Below are 24132 nucleotides of genomic sequence, written 5' to 3' on the forward strand. Positions count from 1 at the left end.
ATAAATAAAAAGATTACTTATTTACACCTGCTTTAAAATGCTATGTGCATACCGGTAACACACACACACACACACACACACACACACACACACACACACACTCACCATTCAGCATTATTATAGAATCACATGCAGTTGCTGCCTCTCAGGTCTAATTTCCTTTGCAGAGTAACAAAAGAAGTAACTGACTGTTTTATTTAAGGTGCAAATCAGATTCCCCTCAGCTGTGGGTTTAGGGCTCCCTACAGAATGACAGTATCCAATTACTAACAATTGCTATGATCCCCAAGGAATACAGAATTCAGAGGGTCTGTGAGGCAGCACTGCCCAAATAATCTGATGGTTTGATTACCTTTGACATTTTAGCACTGTGCTTATTTAGTGCTAATAGTGGTAGGATGTATTCCTGCCTACATGGAATTCACAATTTGAAAGGGCAGGCTTAAAACCTCAAGTGCTAAGGCTAGATAAAAGCTGTGTATATTCAGTCTCTTGGCAAATCTATAATTACCTGGAAAGCCCTGTTGGCAAGATTTTCTGTTTTACTTATGAGAGAATATTATTTTTTATCCCAATTTTTAGGATCTCATTTTTTACCCCTAAAAATAAACTCCACTATATGTTTATGCCTTCCTATAATCACTTATTTTAAAATTCCAAATATAATGATAAGGCTATAATTAAACACGTTTCCAGAGAACCCTATATAATAAAGAGTTAATACGCAAATTGAACCTCACTCCAACACACCATCACAAGATGGCTGCACCCACAGCGGAAGCAGGGTTCCCATAACACAAGATGGCTGCGCCCACAGCGGAGGCAGGGTTCCAGTAATGAGCCATAACAAGAGATCAGCAGGGACCTGAGGCTGCATAATGCTGGGTGGAGGCGGGGGACCTGAGACTGCACCCCCGCCCGGTGGGGCTTGACAGGGGACCTCAGGCTGCACCCCCCATCCCGGGCCAGGGGACCTGAGACCATACCCCCCCACCCCAGCACTGGGCTGGGGGACCTCAGGCTGCACCCCCCACGCCGGGACTGGGCCAGGGGACCTGAGGGTGCCCTGGGGGACCTGAAGCTGTGCCCCCTGCTCAGCGGGTTTGATCTGGGTGGGGCCGGCCAGGAAATAATATCATGTGCTGAGGCAAAATGTTGACTTAGAGCACCTCTGATTAACATGGATTCAATTAAGAAAGAGGGTGGATGATACTTTCAGCCAAAGACTCTGAGAGTTTACTTCTTCCAAAATGTACAAACAAGTAAACTGACAAAACAAGGAGTGAGATGCTAGGAGCAACTAGCAAAGAATTTGATGAAGATGTTTGTAAATTTAAATAATCACTGATTGGTACAACTACTGCTCTTACTATTAATACTGATAATAACCAATTGGGAAGAGGCAATGGTTAATAACAAGCTGAAAATAAATAATAAGAAAGATGGGAAATGTACTACTACTACAAAGCATTTCAAATGAATTGTATCAAAAGGAATACATCTTCAATGCTGAGTGTTGGAATGCTGAAGTTATATGAAGTAACATTAAGTAAAGAAAGCAGGATGCTGAAGAATATGCATGGTATTATATCATGCAGTTTTATTTTAAAAATATACAAAATTATACAAATGGTGGCTTTGAATGTACACATACATAATGCCATTTTAAAAAGTAGATGGGAAGAATACCCACCAATTTCAGGGAATTGCATTTGTTTGGGAATGGTGAGAAGGAAATGAGAATGAGGAGTTCAAAGGAGTCTTCAGTTATATCAATAGTATTTTATTTCTTAAGAATAAAAACTTCCAAAGCAAATATGGCAAAATATTCACAATATATAAGCATGGTTCTATGTTATATTATACTCTGAGTATCTTGTGTATTTGAAGGATTTATTTCTTAGAAAGAAAGGTATATTGAACATCAATAAATAAGATGAATTAGAAGAGCTTTGTGAAGTAAAATCAGAAAATTGTTACAATTCTATTGTAGTAACCCATGCAAGAGATGATCTATGATGGTGTCTCCAAAAAGGGAAAACAAATGAGACCTTTAAAATGTAAAATCAATATGACTTGATGATCAATTTTGTATGAGTGGCAAAGGAGACTGTCGAATCAAGAATGACTGAGTTTGCTGTCTTGGGAAATCAAATGAAAGTTAGTGCTTTCAATTTACTGAGACAGAAAGTTGTAAGGTCTTGATAGACTTGTCTAAAAGATATCTGGGAATATTATTTTGGATTGTAGAGAGAGTTTGGAGTCAGATAGATGGATGGATGGATATATAAATACTTCTATATCTGTTCACCCATTGCTTCGTTATTCCTTTCAAGGTTTCTGTCCTTTATTTTCTAATGACCCAAATTGCCCATCTTATTGCCTTCTAAAGTTTACTTTTTTATTTTATATTATTTAAAACTATTTAACAGTGTATCGTTTTTCTTTTGAATGTAATTTTTCTGCTTCTGCAATCTGCTTGTATTTTTCCTGAAGCTTTTAAAATATAAAGAAGGAGTTATGAAAGGAGCTGTACATGATTACAAAGAGCATGAACATGGATTGTATGATGTAAATATAAAAGAAACCTCATAACCACACATAAGTAAATTTTTCACAATTTGACTCAATCAAGTTTCCTTAGAGTTCAAATTTCAACTTGAAGTTATTATTTTCCCTCTCTATTATCTTTAATTATAGAAAAAGTCTATCAACTTGTAATTTAGAGAAATTCAGTCTAACAAAGGAAGTTTATTTACTGTATGGGTATTCTCCAGATTATAGTTTGTTTCCAGGTAGAAATTAATATAATGTTTGGAGCCCTGGCTGGGTGGCTCGGTTAGTGCATTGTCCTGGGCACCAAAAGGTTGCAGGTTTGATTCCCAGTCAGGGCACATACCTAAGTGATGGGTTCAATTCTTGCTTGGGGCGCTTACCTCCTGCTTTTCTCTCTCCCCATTCCTCTGTCTCAAAATCAATAAAAAACAGGTCCTCAGGAAGAATTGAAGAAAAAGGGGGGGGGCAGGAGGTTGGTAAATAGTTGGAGAGTAGAGTTCTTTGGAAATATTTAACATTGAAATTTATTATAAATATTGTTGAAATGCTTATATTCTCTAAAGCTGTAGATAGCCTTAAAAATCAAACTACTCTCCTATGCATGTAGTTTTATTAATTTCCTTCCTTTTTTTAGAATTGCATTTCTTATTCTTCATTTGCCTAAGTCTGTGGATCCTTCAAGTGTTTGCAAATAATTAAACTTCTCTCTGATGGTACTTGAGATGCTTAAAAGTTCTTGGTAAACCAACTATGATACTTCTGTAAATAACTAGAATTATAGTTGACATTTATTTTATATTAATACAATTTTTTAAACTAAAGAAATAAGTCAAGAGAATAAAATGTATTTTTCCTGATAGAGATTGATGAGGAGACGGTAAGAGAGAAGGGACTTAAAAAGGAAGAAAACATTAGGATAAAAAAATCATTCTACCTAAAAATTTAGGCAAAGCTGCTAAATACAAGCATGGGAATTTTTTTTTTCTAATTGCAATCCTTCATTCATTCAACACATTGTTTGAGTACTTACTGCAAGTAAGGACCTTTGCCAAAACCAATAGATTGATTGCAAAAAACTTATACCAGCAGTGCTGCAATAGATGGTAGACTATGTTGAGTGGACATACCTGACATATATTCTCTGCTCCATCAAATGTTTTTTTTCTCTCAGTATTTTGCTGGATTACTGTCTGGAAACTATATTTCAAGGAGAAATGTAGTATTCTCTGCTTTCCTTTGAGGTGGTTCAAGCTTCATATGCTGACTATATATGATAGCCTCTCCAATTATTAATTACATTTGGGAAAATAATTCTTATTTTCCCCACTGAGTATTTTATTATTATTAGCAATTCTTCACCATAAGTGGGCCTGAAGCAATTTCCCTAAGTATGACTCTGCTAAACTCACCACTCCCTCATCTCAGGGTTATAGGAACCATAGCTTTTCAGTCCACATTTCACTGGCTTCCAGAGTGTGTCCCAATAGCCTCTCTGCATCAGACTATTTTGCTCTTTTTCCTTTGGCCCTTAAAGAGTGTCAGGGCAAGGCATGGAGATGGTAGTGGAGACTGAGCATTTTAGTCAAAGGCAGCATACCTGTTCTATGTATGATGTCGTATGTCTCTTTAGGGCCTGGAAGCAACATTATGTGTTTAGGCCTCACCACTTCCAACATTAGCCTTCAAGTCTCTAAATTACTACCACCACCATAACCCACCAGCAACCTCAACTAGATTCCTCTTTTGTAAATATGCTGGATTTGCCTCAGAATATTAATGACAGTTTCTAATTAAATATTTCTGTGACTACTTGATTATGTTTTTCTTTTAATCAACTAGAAGCTCCATGAGTCCAGGAAGTATGTCTGTTGATAACACTATACCACCAGGGCTAGCCAATAGCTAGCCCTGGTGGTATATGTTCTCATTTAGGATCTGTTGGATAAACTATTCTAATTGAAATATCACAGATTATTAACTAGACTTAAAACAAAGAGGTAGCATCATATTTATTTTCCAGTCTCTTACTGTTTCTAGTATTTTCCATAAAGTGGGAACTCGACAATTTCAAAACTGAAATAAAGAGAAAGAACATGATTAAAGTGCCTGCTTGAGAATTTTTCCCCAGTCTCCACTATGTGACAGGGCCATACTCACCAGCAGCTCTAGGGTCATATATTTTAATAGCTCATGATTTAAAGGGAAAGATAAAGAAAGCTTTTCCTTTAGTACCTATATAAAATGCCAGATAAGACTCTAATTTGTACAACTTTTGTCACATGACTTTCCCTGAGCCAATTTCTGTGGTTAGGAGGATTATTTTTTGATTGGTCATTTATTGTACAGCATAGCAATCACAGGAGTGCAAAAATTGACAGATCAGTCCTAGCTGGTTTTGTTCAGTGGATAGAGCGCTGACCTGTGGACTAAAAGGTCCCACATTCAATTCTGGTCAAGGGAACATGCCCCGGGTTGTGGGCTAGATCCCTACTGTGGGGCGTGCAGGAGGCAGGCAATCAATGATTCTCTCTCATTATTGATATTTCTATCTCTCTCTCCCTCTCCCTTCTTCTCTGAAATCAATCTATATATATATAAAGGCCTAAGCAACTGAATGACCAAACAACAGAATGACCTAATGACCCGTCGACCGGTCGCTATGATGCACACTGACCACCAAGGTGCAGATGCTCAGTGCAGGAGCTGGCCCCTAGTGGTCAGTACACTCCCACAGCCAACCTCCTGCGGCTGGCCAACCTCCTGCAGTCCCTTACCCTCCCCCACCTCAGCAGGCTGGCCAACCTCCCATGGTCCCTGGGTGAGACGGCCCCGATTGGTGCTGATCACGGGCCAGGTCAAGGGACCCCCCCACCTGTGATTGAATTCGTGCACTGGGCCTCTAGTAAAATATATATATATATATATATATATATATATATATATATATATATATATATATATATTTTTTTTTTTTTTAAATTGACAATCCAAAGAGAATCACATGGAATGAGAAATAGATGATGCCCAAGGAAGCAGCGTTGCTGTCCCCCAAAGAAAAAGGAAAGAGATGCAAAACATCCACCACATACACCATTACCACCACCATCATCAACAACCACTTATATTTACTGCAATGTGTATGGATGCCCATATGTGGTGAGGAGAAGGTGGGATAGTTCCATTAATTTTATAATCATAAAGGCTATACTTTACTAATAAATAAATTACTGTTCTTAATTTACTAGGGAAAAACTAAATAAAATTAGTTTCAAACTTCACAGTTAGTAGTTAAAAAAAAAGGAATTAAAATAACTTCTTTTAGGGCCTGAGGTGGAAAGTTTTCTATTATGAGTGTTGATGAGAAAGTTGCCTCTCCATTGATTTCAAAAAATAATTTCACTTGAACTCACAAGAAATACTGAGTTTCTCTAAAAACATACCCCTTAAATGAAACTATTGTGGATTTTTTTAAAAGCACTATATTTTTCTTTGCTAAATGGAATGCTTGCATTATGCATGATAATGAATCAAGGCTTAAGTGATCCTTTTTGGTAGGGCTCTGCAGGGAATCACATGAAATAAAAACTGAAAGGTTCATGTTTTTAAAAAACTGAATAGAAGACCAAGAATCAAAGTTTGGAATTATGTTTAAAATGAAGTTTGAATGGATTCTATATTTGCTTAATTGATGTTCTCAACTTTCCTCTATTTGCTTGCTACTTTAAAGACAATGTAGTTCTTCCCAATGTTCAAAATCAAATTTGCTAACCCTTGCAACTCTGTTCCATTCTCGGCTGCACATTAAAGCTTTTGCTGAAAAGTAACACATAGTCTTGTCTTCATTTCAATTTATTTAACTCCCTTCTCAGAGCTTTATTTTTATTGTTTCTTTGTTTGTTTGGTTGGTTGGTTGGTTGGTTGGTTGGTGAGTTTTTTTGTTTTGTTTTTTTCATCCAATCTATCAATCTATGAGCCCTTTGGGATGCTTGCTATATCTTGTCACCTTTTCAATGATTTATTTTAGAATTGCTATGCTTTTCTAATATTTATCCCCAACTTTCTCATAACTCTAGCCCCTCTGGACTTTCCATTATATCATTATGCCTCAGTTTCCAAAGACAGTGTCCCAGGTGACCAAAATGTATTCTTCTCTGCTGCTGATTATTGACAATCGCCTTCAGGACAAATTCAGTGTCTGTCTCCCTAATTCCATTTTCTTTAAGATTCTACCTGACATCATATTGACTTCTAATTACCTCTCACTCAATGTCTGCATTCCTACACTCTAATTAATTTTCTTCTTGCCCCCAAATTAACATTGTTCAAAAGATACCATTATGTGGTTGAGTTATGTTGGCAAATTCTGATATAAAAAGGAACTTATTTGTAAAATGTCTTTAAGTCTTTGTCATTTCTACTAACTTTCTCAAGCAAAGAATTATATAAAAAGAATTTTGGACTATAGCTCCAATTGTGCTAATTAACTAATTAGCTATGTGATCAGATCAAGTTCTCTGTGTCTCCATCTTTCTTTTTTATTATAAAACTAGAGGCCCGGTGCACAAAAATTTGTGCACTTGGTGGGGGGAGCGTCCCTCAGCCCGGCCTATGCCCTCTTGCAGTCTGGGACCCCACGGAGGATGCCCACCTGCTGGATTAGTCCCGCTCCCTGGGGGATCAGGCCCAAGCTGGCAGTCAGACATCCCTCTGGCAGCCTGGCAGCCCTCGGGGGATGTCCACTTGCCAGCGGGAAGCAGGACTAAGCTGCAGTCGGACATCCTTAGCACTGTTGAGGAGGCGGGAGAGGCTCCCACCACCACCGCTGTACTGGCAGCCATCAGCCTGGCTTGTGGCTGAGCAGAGCTCCCCCTGTGGGAGCACACTGACCACCAGGGGGCAGCTCCTGCATTGAGTGTCTGCCCCCTGGTGGTCAGTGTGTGTCATAGTGACCAGTCATTCCCAGTCATTCTGCTGTTAGGGTCAGTTTGCATATTACCCTTTTATTATATAGGATAGAGGCCTGGTGCATGGGTGGAGGCCAGTTGGTTTGCCCTGAAGGGTGTCCCAGATCAAGGTGGGGGTACCGCTGAGGTGCCTGGCCAGCCTGGGTGAGGGGCCGATGGCTGTTTGCAGCTGGTCACACCCCCTTTAGGGTGGGGGTCCCCACTGGGGTGCGTGGCCAGCCTGGGTGAGGGGCTGAGGGCTGTTTTCAGGCTGGTCAAGCCCCCCAGTGGGGACCCTCACCTCATGGAGGTTTGGCCAGCCTGGGTGAGGGGCTGATGTCTGTTTTCAGGATGGCCATACCCTCTTTAGGGCAGGGGGTCCCCACTGGGGTGCCTGGCCAATCTGGGTGAGGGGCTGAGGGCTGTTTTCAGGCTGTTCCCAGCCTCTCCGTTTTTTCTTTTTTATTCTGGGATTTATATGCCTTCTATAATTGAAACGCTGTAGCCTTGAGAGGAGCTCAGAGCTGGCCAGGGCAGGTGGGAGTGAAGCCTCCTGCTTGCTCCAGCTCCATGGCCATGGCCAGCTGAAAGCAGGTATCTGGGGTTTATTTACCTTCTATAATTGAAACTTTGTTGCTTTGAGTGGAGCTCAGAGCCCACCACGGCAAGCGGCAAGCTTGGCTTCCTCCATCATTGGGGCAACCAAGCCTCCTGCTTGCTCCAGCTCCATGGCAGTGGGCTGCCATCTTGGTTGGGTTAATTTGCATATAGTCGCTCTGATTGGCTGGTGGGCGTGGCTTAAGTTGTAGCAAAGGTACAGTCAGTTTGCATGTTTGTCTTTTATTAGTGTAGATGAGGTTGAAAGGTAAGTCAAGTAACCTAAGTATCTCTGATGACATTTCTCATCACATTTATTCCATCCTAATACAAATTTTCACCATATTGTTTGAGATGAAATTATCCAATAGGAAGGTTGCATAACTGCATCAGTACTACTTCAGCTACAGAAAAAAATTCTGCAATAAATTTCAATTACTATGTTGATGAGATTGGGGAAGAATGAGGTCCGTCTTATTTCTAACAGCAACATGATTTCATTGATGGGCATTAAGAATCTAAGTTCTTTGTGGGCCAGGATTTGGTTAGATCTGTTAATTGCTGCATCCTCAACATCATGAAGATTGCCTGTGATATTTTATGTAACCAATGAATATTTTGAATAAAATGTCCCTTGATTAATCCACCTCATTGCTGATAGCTCAGTGATCAGGTGCTGCTTTATGCACATTCTATTATATGACTGGTGCAGGGATTGGCAGCTTGCAAAAGTTATGCAGAAGAGTTTCACTGCCAGAGAAGCTTACTAAATTCCCTCTACTCTAGCAAATTTGGCAGTTTACATTCCAGCTGGAGTGCTTCCATTTTCTATCATGCCAGTGTTTATCTAACCTTTACCCCTTTACACTCAGAATATGGCCATAGCAACATTTTTCAAGAATAGCTGATTCAGGGACTAGGTTCATCTGTTAAGAGTACTATAATTACAAAATCTAATTAGGTATAGGTAAGTACAATTTTAAGAATTTGCACATATTCAAGTACTGTAAAGAGATAAAAGAAAAACAAATCTATAGAATAAATTAAGTATAATTTCAATTCTCTCTCTTCTGTCTGTTTCTATCTCTTTCTGTTGTTTTTAGAATAATTATATATGACCCATGAACTTAAATATTCCAAGGGAAGGCAGGAGTGGATGGGAAGAGATTAACCAAAGAACTTATATGTGTATATGCATAACCCATGGACACAGACAATAGTGTGGTGAGGACCTGGGGTGGTGGAAGGGGCATTCTAGAAGGGTTCAATGGGGAAATAGAGGGTACATCTGTATTACTTTCAACAATAAAGATAAAAAACAAACAAACAAAACGATTTTACTAAAAAGAAAAAGATTTAGCACTCTTGTCTGAAGGCTCCATGAAGTAAAGCCCTGCTTTTTTCAATTTGAGGTTAAAATGTTCAAGAATACAAATAATTAGAAGGGCTAACACTGCTGTGATTTAGTTTTAAATCAAAGGACAGAGGTTGACTTCAGCTCTTTTCTTGTTTGGCCCTCATTTAGTCTCATCTGGGCTGAGATAGAAAGAGAAGTTTCTGCTGCTACCCTGTGTGTCAGAATAACTATCTGAATAATATCCAGACACCTGAATGAAATCTCGGTTAAGAATTCCAGACCTGAGGAGACAGTTAAGCTTGCTTAAGGAAGAAGCAAGAGAATCAAGAAAATTCTACACCAAGAGTAATCCGTAAGCTCAGAAAAACAGCTCATCTGTCAGGCTGAAACAGGAGCTGTGTTCCCAGCATAGAAGCTGAACTGGGAGGCTCCACTTTCTCATTCCTTCTCAGGCCTGCTACTCACTTGTCATGTGAGTTTAAGCAAGTTTCAAAAACTCTGTGTGTCCCAGTTTCCTCATGTATCAGACAGAGAAAATTGCCGGAGTCCATTCATTGTCTTCACTAGCTGAGTTTAGACAGAGACCCCCCAAAAGCTAGTAGCCATTGAAAGTCCTAGCAAAGGTCAGGGCTGTGCACCACCCAGTTAATCTAGGAACCACCCAGTTAATTTAGGTAATAATAGTTGAAGCATCCCCACCTTAGTTCACTTAATTCCTTAGATACTTATGTAGATCCTTGTTGATTATTGTTAATCAGATACTCCTGGAAATCTATTGATGAGCTAATCAGATACTTTGTCTATTCCTGGAAATTGTCTGCTGATCTGTGTGTCATTGAAACCTCCTTACCCTAAGGGCTACTCCAGATCAATAAAAGATTGGAGCGGCCTGAGCATGGGAGGAAGTCCTTCTGGACTTGCCGCCTGGTCCCCCAATATTGCAAAATTATCTCGTGTCTTTTTCTCTCATTTGCTGTGCGGCTCCTCTTTCAGATACCGAATGCTACTCCACGCAGAATGTGGAGGGAGTCTTACTCAACAGAAAATAGTAGCACTTCCCTCATAAGACTGTTGAGAGGAAGAAATGTGTCAATGTGTGTGCTTAGTACCACGTCTGACAGTAAGCACTCAGTAAGGGTAGCCGTTACTGCAGAGATGGATGTATTAGGTGATCTTAATCTGACCATAAAACATTCATTACATATACATGACTCCCCTTTTCTGAGTCTATGTTCTCTAAGTCCCCCTTGGATAACTTGGCTTTCCTAGAGGATACAGCAACTCTAGAGATAGAGAATGTTTTATCTGGCCATAAATCATCCTCTTGAGGGTTTTATTTATCTCTTAAAAATATATGTAACAGCAGGCACTTACCTACTTTAATATATTATTAAAATCTATGAATTAACCTTGGAATAGATTAGAAAATTGAGGATAACATGGGTAATGCAATTTGCTCAAAGCCATTTGACTGTAAGTGGTCGAGGCTTTACCCAAACTCAGAATCCTTCCTTTATTCCCATATACCAGGTGGTCCTTCCTACATGTAGCAAGAGGAAGTCTTGAGTGATGGTAACTCAAATTAGGGAATTTTTCTTTTACTATCAGTTAGACTAGTTGAGAGTGGGAATCTAGGTAAATAAATCCCTTGTATTTTAGTTAGAATAAAGACCTCCCCCCCAACACCACCACCAACAAAGGTGGATCCAGGTTGAATCCTCCTTGAGGAATGAAAAATAAATTCATGTTAAAAAATTCACTTGGAGTAGTTTGTACAAGGCAGCTTCCTCCCTGGTTTGTTTTGTTTGGCTGGTTTTTGTAGAGTGGTTCACAAACTTCAGTGTGCATCAGAGTCGCCGAGAGGGCAGTGGTAAACACTGTTGTTTGGCCCATCCTAAGAGTTCCAGATGCAGGAAACCTGGGCTGAGGCCTGAGGCCTGAGGCTTTGCATTTCTCAGGAGCTCTCTGATGAGGAGAAGGCTTGGGGTGCTGGCACCACACTGTCTTAAAATCAACAGAATCAGTGCTCAGAATTGTTCATGTGTCAACTCAGTAAAGCCTAGCTGATTTGACAGTCATCTTTAACTAAAATCCCGTTTCTTTTGTTTAGTGCTTCAACTCAACTTTTATTTTTTAAATTAATGAATTTATTTTTAATTAATCTTTATTGTTGAGATTATTACAGATGTTGCTCTTTTCTTCTCCCCTCCACCCAGTTCCCACACAACCCCAGACCCTCGCCACCTTATTGTCTGTGTCCATAGGTAACGCATACATGCATATAAGATCTTTGTCTAATCTCTTCCTGCACTCTCCCACACACACTCCCTTCTCTCTGAAAATCATCAGTCTGTTCCATTTCCATGCCTCTGATTCTATTTTATTCACCAGTTTATTCTGTTCATCAGCTTTTTTATTCATTTGATTTTTAGATTCACTTGTTGATAAATATGTATTTTTAGAATCACTTGTTGATAAATATGTATTTGTTGTCATTCGTTGTTCATATTTTTTTATCTTTACTTTTTTCTTCTTCCTCTTCTTAAATAATACCCTTTAGCATACTATATAATAAAAACCTAATATGCTAAGTTTCCGGTTGACTGGTTGGCCATTCCACCAATCAAAGCATAATATGCTAATGATATGCTAAGGCCACTCAACTGCTCACTATGACATGCAATGACCACCAGGATGCAGACACTCTGACCGGTAGGTTAGCTTGATGCTGAGGTCCTACCGATCAGGACTGAGCGAGACGAGCCTGACATGCCCTGGATCCCTCCTGCTGCCCCTCACTGGCTGGCCAACCTCCTGTGTCCCTCCCTGGCCTTGATTGTACACTGATGGGATCCCTCAGCCTGGCCTTCACCCTCTTGCAATCTGAGACCCCTCGAGGGATGTCAGAGAGCCAGTTTTGGCCTTATCCCACAGGCCAGACCAAGGGACCCCACTGGTGCATGAATTCGTGCACCAGGCCTCTAGTTTCATATAATACTGGTTTGGTGGTGATGAACTCCTTTAGCTTTTTCTTGTCTGTGAAGCTCTTTATCTGATCTTCAATTCTAAATGATAACTTTGCTGGGTAGAGTATTCTTGGTTGTAGGTTCTTGCTAGTCATCACTTTGAATATTTCTTGCCACTCTCTTCTGGCCTGCATAGTTTCTGTTGAGAAATCAGATGAGAGTCATATGGGCACTCCCTTGTAAGTAACTAACTGTTTTTCCCTTGCTGCTTTTAAGATTCTCTCTTTGTCATTTGCCCTTGGCATTTTAATTATGATTTGTCTTGGTGTGGTCCTCTTTGGATTCCTCTTGTTTGGGGTTCTCTGCGCTTCCTGGACTTGTAAGTCTATTTCTTTCACCAGGTAGGGGAAGTTTTCTGTCATTATTTCTTCAAATGGGTTTTCAATATCTTGCTCTCTCTTTCTTCTTCTGGTACTCCCATAATCTGAATGTTGGTATGCTTGAAGTTGTCCCAGAAGCTCCTTACACTATCTTCATATTTTTTTATTCTTTTTCCCCTCCAGGTTGGGTGTTTTTTACTTCCTTGTATTTCAAATCATTGATATGATTCCCAGGATCCTCTAGTCTACTGTTGAATCCCTGTATATTATTCTTTATTTCAGTCAGTGTATGCTTAATTTTCAACTGGTCCTTTTCTAGATTTTGGGTATTCTCACTAAGATCCTTGGGAGTCTCACTAAGTTCCTCAAAGGTTTCTAGAAGATTCTTGAGTAACCTTATAACTGTGGTTTTGAACTCTATATTCTGTAGTTTTCTTTCTTCCATTTCTTTCATTTGTGATATGTTGCTTTGTCTCTACATTTTGGCTGCTTCCTTCTGTTTGTTTCTATGTATTGGGTAGCTGCTAAGTCTCCTTGAGTTGATAGTGTGTCCTTGTGTAGTAGGTGTCTGATAGGGCCCAGTGGCTCAGCCTCCCCAGTCACCTGAGTTGGACACTCTTGGTGCACCCCTTTGGGGGTTGTGTGCACAGTTTTGTTGCAGTTGAGTCTTGATTGCTGTTGGTGTCACTGGGAGGAATTGACCTCCAGGCCAATTGGCTGTGGGGACCAGCTTTGACTACAGTGGGAGAGCTGCTGTGCAGGAGACACCCTTATGGTGCAGGATTTGCTTCAGTGGGGCTTTGGTGCTCAGTGAGTCTGCCCCTTGAATGTGTCGCTTATGGATGTGAAAAGTTGTAATCTGGAATGGTCTCACACTGACCACTGGTACACTGGCTCTTGGGTCTCCAGGAAGATGCAAAGTCAGCCATTGCCTGGGGCCATACAGCAGGAACTACAGAGAGATCTGCAGATTCCTCCTCTTTGTATCAGGTTTGGAAGTGCCCAGATGAGACCCAGCTGTGAAGCAAGGAAGGCTGGTGCTGGTGCCAGTTTTGGGGCATTTTATTGATAGCTTTGGGGCTCCCTGACCCAGCTGCTGCTTGTTTGACAGATTTTTAGCCTGAGAAAGGACAGACCATATGCAAAAGGACAGATCATATGCAAAAGCCACTGGGCACAGCTTGGGTGGGGTTGTAAATTGGGTGGGGCGGGGTCTCATGGACTCACCAGGGTGGAGCAGACAGAAATGGCTGCCAGTCAGCCCTGCACTGGGGATGTCCCAGCATGTGAACAATGTCTGCTGTGAGCACCTCCCTCTGGAAGGAAGCTACATTCCTGACCCAATACCAGACAGTCCAGTTTTTCCCCAGATATGTCTGGGTCCCCCAGAGCCCTACCTGGCACTGGAGCTCCATGAATTTGACTCTATTTTGCTTGTTAGTTCATTTTGTTCATGAGATTCCACATAAGAGTGAAATCATATGGTACTTGTATTTCTCTAACTGGCTTATTTCACTTAACAGAATACTTTCCAGGTCCATCCATGCTGTTCTAAAGGGTAAAATTTCCTTCTTTTTACAGCTGAGTCAATGTATCACAGCATTTTTATCCATTCATCTACTTATGGGCACTTGGGCTGCTTCCAAATCTTGGCTATTGTAAATAACGCTACAATGAATATAGGGGTGCATGTGTTCTTTCTAATTAGTGTTTCAAGTTTCTTCAGATAAATTCCCAGAAGTGGAATGGCTGGGTCATAAGACAGTCCCATTTTTTATTTTTATTTTTTTTGGAAACTCTATACTGCTTTCCACAATGGCTGAACCAATCTGCATTCCCACTAACAGTGCACAAGAGTTCCCTTTTCTCCACATCCTCACCAATATTTAAACTATGATGTAAAGGAAATGGATATGCCTTCTCAGCACAATACATATAGACACACACAAAAAATCATATATCTGACTTATTGCAGTACATTCTATATAATTTGATGGAATTAACTGTCATAAAGTATACTTATATGCTTTCATATACTTAGAAAAATATTTTAATGGTTAGGACCTACATGAAAAAAATATAAAATTTTATTAAAAAACATAAAACAAATGTCTCAACAAATGGAAAGGCAAATCAGTTTTTTGGATGAGAACCACAATAATAAAAATTATGCTTCTAAAACTAATATGTGGGCTTAATTCAATTCCAATCAGAATCCCAATGGGGATTTTCAAAATTGTAAAAAATACTACCTTAAATCTTAAATGTATATGCCAGAATAGATTCTCTCTCTCTCTCTCTCTCTCTCTCTCTCTCTCTCTCTCTTTCTCTCTCTCTCAGAATAGTAAGAGAGAACAGAACATAACCATAGTAAACCTATGAAATACTGATAGCCAATTATTTTTTTATCAACATAACATAGGCAAATAAATCCATAGAAAAAAAAGGAATCTATACATTGATTGTAGTATATAATAAAAGATTTTAAATTTGACAAAGGTAGTATTTCATTTCACAAGGAAAGATGGATCATTAGTAATTAGCCCTGGCACAATCAGTTATCTATTTGAATCTTTAAAAAACAACAACAAACTTCCTTATTGTTGAAAGCATTGCGAATGTCCCCCTTTCCCCACATTGTCCTCTCCCAGCCTGCCCCCAACCTTCACCCCCACTCCCCCAATTGTCTGTGTCTATTGGTTATGCTTATATGCACACAGTTTTTAATTGATCTCTTATCTTCCCACACCTGCTCACCCTCCCCTGCCTTCCCTCTGAGTCTATTTGCATCTTATACCATGTACAAAAACCAATTGTCAGATGAATGAAAGACTTATTTGTAAAACGTAAAATAAAAACAGCTGTACAAAAATCCAGGAAACTACATATACACTAGCTAATGGCAAGTATGACCTTCTTAACCGAGGCCGAAAACCAGAAGCCAGAAAAGATAAGCAGTGTAAACTTGTAGGAAAAGATTACAAAATAAAAAGACATATAAAATATTTGGGGGGAGGGGATGTGCACTGGAGAGTACAGACAGATGGTGGTTTGTATCATACATATAGGACATGAAAAATTTATCAGATGAGAATAGAAGCTCAATAGAAAAAAAAGGATAAACAATCAATTCACAGAGATTATCTCCAAATAATCAAGTATATGAAAATGATGCTAAAACTGTTATTCAGATGAATGCAGAGTAAACTAAGAAATATCACATTATACCCATGAGACTGACATTAATTTGAAAGGGCGATAACTTGACTGACAAGTGTGAAATCTAAAGTATTAAAGACATTTAGGAATGCAATGTCTATTAAACATAAATATGCATTTATCCTCTGACACAGAAATGTTCTCTTTTTTTAGCCATACCATAAAAGAACATAGTGCTAATATGCACTGTGTTCATACTATCCAAATAATAAACATGAAGCAACGGCTTTCAATAGAAGAATGACTGAAAATAGGGTAAATTTTTATCATAGACTATTTTATAGCAATTAAAATAGAATGAATTAAAGCTATGCCAATGAATAATTGGTTTAGAGCGATTTCTATGATTTGTTATTTAGTGAAAATAGGAACAGATAAGCAGTGGACAATCTTTTTGAGCAAATAAAATAATAAAATAATAACTAAAATTCTGCATTTGTGTATGTGTGTGAGTCTCTGATAGGGGATACTTATATATGCTTGGGTGTTATCATATGAACATGGGGAAATATGTGAAATGTGGTTTTACAAGGCAGAGAGGAAGGTAGAAAATGGGGAGTAAGGAGGGTTGAGAATTAAAATGAATGAAACATTTAAAAATACAATAGCCCTAGCTGGTTCGGCCTGTGAACTAAAGGATCCCAGGTTAGAATCTGGTCAAGGGCACATGCCTGGGTTGAGAGCTCAATTCTCGGTGGGGGGCGTGCAGGAGGTAGCCAATCAATGATTCTCTCTCATCATTGATGTTTCTATCTTTCTCTCCCTCTCCCTTCCTCTCTGAAGTAAACAAAAACATATATTTTAAAAAAATAAAAATACAATACAATGCATGGATGTTTGCTTACTACTTATTAATGTATACAATATTTTAAATGTGAATTAAAGTTAAGGTACACTGGTATTATTTGGAATTACTCAAATTGAGACTCAGGTTTTTTTCCAGATTTCAACCAGAAACTGATTCTTAAGATTTCAAATGTATATGTGTAAACTATTTCCTATAGATAAAAGGTCAAATTGTGGGTAAGCAAAACAAACAAACAAACAAAAAACCTTAGCTTGAGGCCCTGTCAATGCCTGCTTTCCCATCTCGCACCTGGAACTCTGTTCCCTGGCTTCTGTTCTCTCTCCAATCTAAGGAACCACCTTAGTTAGAGTAACTGTGTCCCGAGTTGGCATACTTTACACATTTCTGTCCCCCTTGGACAAAGGACACCCCAGCCTCAAACAGACATGGCCCAGTCCCAAACTAGAACACCGCACAAGCACAGCAGCTGATCCCAGGGAATCCCTGGCCTTCAACAATACATCTTCAGTGATCGCTCCACTGGATGCTGTGAATGATATAAAAGCACAAGAGATAGATCTTTCTTCCAAAGCTTAATAACTTACAGAGGGGCTAAACCTTACATTGGCTTAAGTTAAATTGATGTCTTTCAGTCCTTGACTGTAGATGATTGCTTGAATTAATTGTAGGCTGGAGAGTTAAGGAGACAGTTTAGTCACAAGAGCCTATTACACCAGGTAAGGGGAAGACAGAGATCTGAAGATGAAGTGCTCCGAGGATCAGGCCTTGGCGTTTATATCAGTCCCGGCGCTCAGGCCTATATAATTCAACAGGAAAAAAAGGCCACGTCTGAGCTAGTAAAGTAAAAGCAATTGATGTTTCTGTCTGAAAGCGCTAATGTGATATACAACAGAGGCTTTCTGGCTAGAGGGATAGTTTACCTTTAGTAATTAAAAAGAGATATACTGTTGCCAAACAGCCAGTTCTTGCTCTGGACATGTTTCTAAAATAAGCCACATGTTTGGGGTTTTTTTTCCCCACAAAGTACTATTTTCCCCACTTCTTGTTAGGGTCAGGATAAGGAGAAGGAATTCAACAGAAGTTGGAGTTCCTTCTAGATGCCCTGGCCAACCCATGGCTGCTGAAGGGTGGGGGTGGGGGTGGGGTGGTGCGCTAATGTGGGCGGGGCCTCAGAGACCCACCTGGGCAGTGAAGGTGACAGCTGAGAAGAAGAAACACTCAGATGCCCAACTGGCATAATAAAAAAAAGCTTAAGGAAAAGAGAGTAGAAGTCTGTGGGAACTTTGGGCTTCTGCCCTGGCTCTTAAGTCACCTTGGTTAACTGTCATTGCCTATGATGTCACCAAAGTAGCTGCTGAGTGGAGGAAATTGCTCCTAAAATCATGATCAATGGCTAAGAGGTGTAAGTCAGGGAGATACAAATAAGCCTGTGTGTTGTCTTTGCCATTTGCTTATTTGTCCTTTGTTTTTATAGTTATTCAACAAATTATGTCTTTGTCCTTCGCAGTCACCTGAAAGTCCATCTGTTTTGGTTTTCCTCCCTCTCTATATCTTCACCTGTTTTTTCACCCAAGCCTGCCTGAAGTGGGTCACAAGGCAACGCCACAGTGAAGAAGTCACTGGCTATGCTACAGTAATTTTTAGCTTAAAACTTTTTGCTATTAATCAGAGCAGAAAAACTAACAGAGAATAATAAAAATAAGAAGCATAGAAAAGTTACAAAATCCCAGAATCTTGCTATGTTCTTACAGTCATTGTCTGTTTTACAGAGAGTGACTTCCTTATTCTATATAATAAAAGGCTAATATGCAAATAGACCAAACGGTGGAACAACTGAACAGCTGAACAACCAAACAACCGTTTGCTATAATGTGCACTGACCTCCAGGGGAGCACGCGTGCGGAAGTTGGCTGACATTGGCAGCAGGCAGCAGAGCAAGGAACATGGCAGGTGTCAGCTGCAGAGGGATGGATGGTGGATCTGAAAGGCGCACCGCCCGCCTCTCCCGGCGGTGCGGGAGGAGGAGTCTGGCCGCTGGGCTCTGGAATCCCTCCGCACCCGCCGTAGGGCCTGGCATCCCCGGAGCGGGTCCCAGTGTCCGGACCGGCTGCGTGGCCGGCGGCGGGCCGAGGGGTGGGGCCAGGCAGCGACTGACCACGGGGGAGGTCGTGGGGGCGGAAGGCCTCACCGCCTGGCTCTTTCCTCCCTTCCCCCGTGGTCGGCTCCCCGCTTTCCCGCGCTGGGACCGGGGGTCCATCCGGCCCTCGGGGCCCAGTCAGGGGGGCTGGGGCCTGCATGGGCCAGCCTCCAGGCCCCATGAAGCACGGCCTGGCCGTGTTGCTGGCGGCCTCGGGCATCGGCTCCCCGGCCCACAGCGGGAGCCCAGCGCAGGCTGCCACCCGCCCGCTGCCCCCCGGGCTGGGCCCATGCGGACCGTGTGGACCCCCGGCTCCAGTACGGCAGTGGCGGCAGCGGAGGGGGGTGCGTGCCCTAGCCCTGGGAGGCCGCCGTGCTGCAGTGCACCGGCCTCGTGGGCCGGGCCTGCTCTGAGCGGATGCTGCTCTTCCGGAGCTGGGCCACTCCACCGGCCGCACCCCATGTGCTGGGCCTGTGCTGCCCAGACAAGCCACTGCGGGAGTCCTGGTCTGCCCGCAGGCCGGCTGCAGGTGCTGTGCGGGAGGGCCATCCTGCCTTGCGGCGTGTTCAAGTGACAGCAGCGGGAGCCAGGCGAAGACTGCGCCCTCTATCTTGCCTTGGGTCCTCCATTTTGGGACGGAGCCATGTGCTTCTTCCCGGAAGACGCTGCTGCTAGCCAAACCCAGGATTTCTCTGGACTAACCAATAATAATCAAGGGAAGTGCACGCCATCACTATGACCACATCCTTACCGACTCGCGCCTGGCCAATCGGCAGGGCCCACAGTCCCCTCTCCTGCCCTCATTCCACCCCCCTATAAAACCCCCTGTCCCATCAGGCCTCCCTCTCTTGGCCACTGGACTTTCCGTTGTGTCGATGGGTCTGGTGAACGGGGAGCGCAAGCCGGCTTGCATTAAAGGGACTCTGCTTTTGCATCGGACTGACTGGCTCCCTGGGGGTCTTGGGAACCTTGAAATCTGGACACAACAGATCAGGTGAGTGGGGGCACCATACCTAGGTGGGGTGCCTGTTGCTGTCATCAGGGCAAGTCTCTAGTGGTTACTGAAAATTCTTTGCTTCCATGTGCCACGGTCCTGGTGGGCACTTGCACCTGCTGCTGGCACCAGCACCACTTGCACCCACTGTCAGATCACTCAGCACCCTCAGTGAGTGCAAGCAGCAGCTGCTGGCCCTAATCACCCCAGAGAGCTTCTCCACCTCCCCCTGCTCCTGAGAGGCCATAAGGGCTGGCAGCCACCTCTCACACCTGCTGCCAGCAATGGCCTCGCTTGCACCTACTGCCGGCACTGGAGCCGCCACTTGCACCCACTGCGAGCACCAGCCCTGCTTTCACTTGCTGCTGGTGCCAGCCCCAATCACTCCATACCTTCCTCAGGTGTGAGCGTGGCTGGCACCATCAGTGCATGAGCAGTGGCAGTGGGAGTGGGGCTGCAGGCATACAGGGGACTGGGGGCCATGGTGGGAGGGGCCGGGTGGGGGCATGGAGGATGGGCTGAGATACGCCCCTGTGCCCACAGCAGCCTCACGGCCCACAGTTCCTTTTAAGGTGCATGAATTAGTGCACTGGACCCCTAATATAATGATAACTAGAAATCCCCTGGGCCTTGGATTACGATTTTATTTCTGAATCTGAATCACAAACAGATCTCTTTTCATCACTCTAACCCCTACTCTATCCTTAACACTAGACTAGATGGCTATACAATTTCCTTTCCTCATATGGGCCCTTCTTTCCAGCAAAAAAGTTCAGGTCTGATTTCAGCAGGACAGAGATAGGAACTAACATTTCCTTTCAGGTTACCTCACCTCCCAACTCACGCGTTTACCATAAAAGAGATATCTGCATTTCTGTGGACTTTCATTCAGTATATCACCTCTCACCACACTTCTAAACAGAACTTTGTATTTTGAATCTTACAGTGATAAAGATTGTAGCACTCACTTCTTCATTATACTAACTGGCATGTAACCTTCACTGATTGAAATAGAAATATGGACTATCAACCACAAACACAGGTGAGTGACACAATCTTTATGACTATATTTAAAACATTGGAAGACCAGAATAATGGGTATGAAATCATTGCAAAGAGTAAACCCATTCATTCATCCATTCATCCAGTTCAAAACTATTAATACACAGGATATAATTTAAGGCTCTGGAAAATATTTAAGACAAGTAAGAATTGTAGGTAGTAAGAGATAATGTCTTCTCAGAGGAGTTCACAGGTTATTATTTAATCAGGGACCATTTTGTTAATTATATATACTGAGTTGTGTTCAACTGAAATGTGGAGGGGTCATAGATGAACAAATCCTAAGAAATCATGAGAATAGTACTGAAGGCTTCTTTTTGAAATAACCCTATTATAATTTACTAAAGTGCTTCCCTGACCCTGAACCTTTATCCTAGCATCTTACTAATGTGCACAGGCATAATAATTTTTAAGAGTTTTGAACTATTATATTGACTATACTGGGCTTTATATCCTGCGATCTATAGCATGGATACAATAAGGCTTTGACTAAGTGGGCATGTGCTCAATAATAGCTCCACTTCCAAAACCAGGCTGTGTGGGCTTCTTAATTTGAAGGTACTTTCATGGAGTATTAATTCTTTTTCTACATCAGAAAGGTGCACAGTGACAGGGAAGGCTCTGTTGTTTTAGAGAAGGATGAGTAGTATTATTTGAGACTAATGGTTTTAGAAACATTCCGTTGAGATAGAAAATAATGGTTTCAAGGATTAGTTAAAATCGGTGGTAGTTTAAAATATGTCCACAAATAATTTAACCACTTCTCATTGAAAGGTGAGATCTATGTTCCCTCCCCTTCAATTTGACTTTTTTAGGTGGTTAGAAGTGATGGTTCTTAGGAGGAAAATAGTTGAAAGATGGAAATCCATGCTTTCTCTCCTTTAGCACCATCCACTCTCTTCGTCTAGGCTTCTCCCATATCAGTATCAGTTTCTCTGTGTTCCTTCTTTCTGCCTCTTGTCTATGTCTCTCTGATGGTCCTTTTTCTCTCTGTTCCTTCTGTCTTCCACAGGCTTCAGCCACTTTGTGCCTCTAGTTATTTCATTGCTGTGTTTCACTTTACCTTTTTATTGTGTTCATATTATTGCAGTGCTCTTGTTGACGTTATAAAACAATGTAGGATAGCAAAGGCTTGTTCTGTTCAGTGAAAAGCAAAACAAAAGGAATGCATCTACCTGACAGATCTGGAGCAATTAATGTCTACATCTAAGGTTTACACCACTACAAATTTAAAAAAAAAAAAAAGATGTTTCCTTATAATTTTGTCTCTATGATTGTCATAGCCAAGATTGAATGAGGGTAAACAGGGATTACTGAAAACATGGGTGGGGTGAGGTCTTATTTTTGCAACTCAGAAATAACCTCATAAACAGAAAAGAGCCTGTTTTACTCCAAAAAAAGAAACCTAAAGTTTGAATTACATTTAAAAAATCAAAGGCAGACCAGGCAGCACAATAAATGTATGCCGGCAAGTCGAGGAGGCATGGACTCAGAGGCACAAACATTTTACCCATTAGATGCATCAGACAGATTGCCTGGTTTAACAGTACTTTTAGGAGCCCATGAAATTCTTCAAGTTTCTTTAAAGTCAGAAGAAAAGGAGTAGAGTTTTAGGTAGAAGGAAACATTGCAACATATAATATTCATATCTTTGTCTTTTATCTCAATAAAAATATAACCACTTTTTTATAGTGTAAAAGTTACAGGATACCCAGGACCTATATGTGTCATAATGTGACCCTACCCAGAGAACCACATGAGACAGGGCCCAGAGGAAATTGGACGGCCTCAGGTCCTGCCAATATATTGGTAGCTTCTCTGCCAACCTGAAGCAGCAGGTTTTGTATGTCTACACCTTAGGCCTTGTGTTTGGAGTTCCAGTACAGTCTTAATGATGCTTTATACAGCCAATTAGTGCAATTCCATAGCACATAGGTTTTACTGCCATACTCCTTCAGACTAATTATCCTATATAATAAAAGGCTAATATGCAAATCCACCAAACCATGGAACAACCAGTCGCTATAATGTGCACTGACCATCAGGGGGCAGATGCTCAATGGAGGAGCTGCCCCTGGTGGTCAGTGTGCTCCCACAGGGGTAGTGCCGCTCAGCCAGAAGCCGGGCTCACAACTGGTGAATGCAGCGGCAGTGGTGGGAGCCTCTCCCTCCTCCATGGCAGTCAGACATCCCCTGAGGTCTCCCAAACTGTGAGAGAGTGCAGGCCAGGCTGAGGGACCCCCCAGAAGTGCACGAATTTCATGCACCAGGCCTTTAGTCTGTTATAATAGGGTCAGTAGTTTGGAAGGAGGAAAGACACAAAAATGTATCCCCTTCTGAGTTGCTGTTATCTCTTGGCACCAGTGGGTACATGGGCTCTCAAGAGGATGAGAAGATCCTGCTACTTGTGGAAAAAATACCCTTGGTTGAATTCATTCTTTGAAGGTCTGTTCAAAGTGATGGTCTCATTTGGTCAGATAGGATATTCAAGGATAAGTTTGAACTTTTTATCAGCCACATTCAGGTGCACATTACCAAGAAGAAAACTGGGAACTATAGAAATTGAGAACAAACTTTTAAAATCAATACAATTTGTTTTGTTAATACTCAAGTAAGGATATTTTTCCCATTAATTTTTAGAGAGAGTATAAGGGAGGGCAAGAGAAAGAGAGAAAGAGAGAGAGAGAAACATCACTGTGAGAGAGACACACTGATTGGTTGCATCCTGCATATGCCCTGACAGGGGAGGAAGATCAAGCCTGCAACACACGTATGTGCCTTTGACTGGGAATCGAACCTGTGACCCTTTGGATGGCAGTCTAATGCTCTCACTGCTGAGAAAAACAGGCGAAGGCTAAAGTCAATACAATTTGAAAACTTTAAATATTTATATTAGATACACCCATGCAAATATAAACTCAAACAAAGCAAATATTGAGGTTTACTAGTACACGTTATGTATGTTTAGTCATTTTTAAAAAGCTTTGAAAAACCACTTAAGGAGCCTACTCTCCCCAAAGCTACCAGAAGAAAAACATTGCTGCATCCTTCTTAGAGATTTTTCTCACCCAGGTATCCGTGACACTACATAGTGGACAATGGAGAAGGAAAGC

This window comes from Myotis daubentonii, chromosome 3, assembly GCF_963259705.1.
Source record: "Myotis daubentonii chromosome 3, mMyoDau2.1, whole genome shotgun sequence".
Classification (NCBI taxonomy): Eukaryota; Metazoa; Chordata; class Mammalia; order Chiroptera; family Vespertilionidae; genus Myotis; species Myotis daubentonii.